This window comes from Lucilia cuprina, chromosome 4 (genome assembly GCF_022045245.1).
Source record: "Lucilia cuprina isolate Lc7/37 chromosome 4, ASM2204524v1, whole genome shotgun sequence".
Classification (NCBI taxonomy): Eukaryota; Metazoa; Arthropoda; class Insecta; order Diptera; family Calliphoridae; genus Lucilia; species Lucilia cuprina.
This window is the reverse complement of record NC_060952.1, coordinates 65,890,439-65,893,337: the sequence shown is the minus strand read 5'-3', so window position 1 is coordinate 65,893,337 and position 2,899 is coordinate 65,890,439.

Below are 2,899 nucleotides of genomic sequence, written 5' to 3'. Positions count from 1 at the left end.
AGATAGATAGATAGATAGATAGATAGATAGATAGATAGATAAATAGATCGATAGATAGATAGATAGATAGATAGATAGATAGATAGATAGATAGATAGATAGATAGATTTACTGATTTTGTGCAAACACTTTTTCTTCGGATGTTTGAGATCAAGAATGATTCTGCATTAAATGTCAATGTGTTAAAAAGTGTTCGTATTTGAAATTTTTTTTTATCTACTTATTATCATTTAAGTTTCTTTTTGGTATATCATAAATAAAAATTCGAAAGAAATGTTTTTTGTTTTTGTAATTTTTTTAACTCAGCACTGAGAAACATAATTAAACTCAAATTAAAATCAAATACATTCAGTTTATACCAAAAAAGGGTTTAAAGATGGTGCATTTAGGGAAACTGATTGTCAAATACCTATGTCCCCTGTCAAAGACCTAACTGGTGAGAATGTATTAGAAGAAGCACAAAACTAAACACAGCTGTTCAAAAGGAACGAAATAAAAAATATTTTTTTTTTTAATTTTCAATACGAAAATTTACAAAGAATAAAAAACTTTTTTTGTTTGTAAAATATAAATTATTTTCGGTGTTTTAAACAGATTAAAAGTGTCTCAAAAAATAATAAATATTAAGTTTAAGTGATAAGAAAAACTAATAAGTGCTAATATCCTCGCAATCTCGCGAAGAAAATTTAAAGCCTTCTGAATGCGTTTAGTTCTCAAAAATGTGTTTTATTCTTTCAGAGCTCGTCTGTCTGAAGACAACCGCTTCAGCACTGAACAATAAGATCTGGTTCACACTGGGAAACTCTTGATTTTGTGTGTGAGAGAAAGAAGTGGTTGATATTTCTTTCTCTTTCTCTCACACACAAAAATCAAAAGTTTCCCAAAAAATTTCCTAGTGTGAACCAGGTCTAAGAAGTGAAATGCTATCAAAAAGAATCTAAGTCTACTGTCATTCGTAGTTGCCAGATGATTTGGGTTGCAAAATCGCCAAATTTCGTGAAAAAAATCGTCAAAATCGTATAATAGAATATTGGAAATCGTCAAACTATTTCTTACAGGTAATAAACATATTTCATGGTATTTATACTAATTTTTATACTTCAGTTCTACAATCAATACTTCTATTAATCGATATTTTCATTTATTTCGCATTACGGTAAATCGTCAAATCTGGCAACAGTGCTGTCATTCGGTACCTAAATCTATGAATGTATTAGTAGAATTCTCAAGCCAACTTTGTAGCAAAAAATCGGATTTAAAAATTTGTATTGAAAAAATTATTACATTTAAATTTATATTTTAAAAGATTTTGCAACATAATTTATCTATGTATAAACATTTTAGAAGAATATATGTTTGCTTTTAAATCAGCAATATCGAAAAATATAATTTATTTGAAATATTTTTTTATTGTACCATACGAAAATTTACAACATTGTTTTTTTTTCAGTTTTAATTTCATCAACAAAAATTGCATGTCAACAAAATAAAAAAATATTTTTTTCGGGCTTTTAAATTTATTTAAAGTGTGTAAAAAATTATAAAATAAAACGTTAAGTGATAAAAAATACTTTCAAAATTATAGTCGGGCGAGGCCGACCACAAGGCTAGTATAAAACCTGGTCACAAAGTATACAGAGATGTCACTTTTGGCATTTGAAAAAGTCTAAAATCAGCTTTTGTTTGATTTTGAAATTCTTTGTAAGAAGAGGCATATAAAGTATTGCTAAAAATCATTGAAATTAGAAGAGGCATATAAAGTATTGCTAAAAAATCATTGAAATCGTTTTGTGCGAAAGAAAGGGAAATAGTTTGCTTGAGAAGCCTCTTTATACCCTGTGACTTGGTTTTGCAGCTTTATGTGGAGATACGAGTATATCAAAGATTATTATGAACTTGAAAGCCCTATTCGGCAGGTTCATTTCTATAGCGGCTAGGTGAGATAATGGACCGATATTAACCATTTTCAATAGGCTTCTATACTGCCTATAGCTACGCGCATTTACAAAAACTATAGTGTACCAAGTGCATAGGGCTTGGGCACCTTCGTCTGAAGATCATGTGCCAAATTTCATTGAAGTATCTCCAATTGCGTTATGCAGTTTGAAGACCTATTTGGAGGTTTAGCTCTATGAGGGCTAGGTGAAATAATGTACCGATCTTAACCATTTTCAATAGGCTTCGTTCCTGTGACAATAGGAGATCATGCACCAAATTTCATTAAATTATTAAATGGACTCAGAAAATGATTCTGAGCCGATTGGTAATAGGACCAAAATATATACCCTCCCCACTAAAGTGTATTTATGTTTGATAGATTTAAAATTATGAGGATTTTAATTTATTATACATATATTTGAATGCATTTTTTAATATTGTATTAAATCCGAAATGGTTATATAGTTTGTGCTACAGAACTTATTAATAGTAACCCAAAACTATATAATTTTATTAATGTTAATTAGTGTGTAGAACACTGCGTTTTCTGCACACTAGAATTTTTGATGCACATATTTTTGGGGTTAGCCAGTTTAAAATTATCTATTGCTTCCATTTCTTGTACTTTATTGGTATTTTTATGTTTATTTACTTAAATCACTCTCACAGCAATACAAACAAGGGTTTTTTATGGTTATTATATTTTTCTAAATTTAATTAAAAGGATTTTTATAACAACTTTTGTAACCTTCACCTTCGTGAGAAGGGTATATATAAGTTTGCCATTTGTAAATATATATATATATATAAGGAGTGAGATCGAAAAATTCTTAACACACGTTTTTCATTAAATTTTTTCAACCAAAGTATTATTTGATTTTTTTTTGATCAAGTTACCTTTGAAAAACATGTCAGTTATTATGTGTAATGTCAATTATATTAATTTTTTTGTTAATCTGAT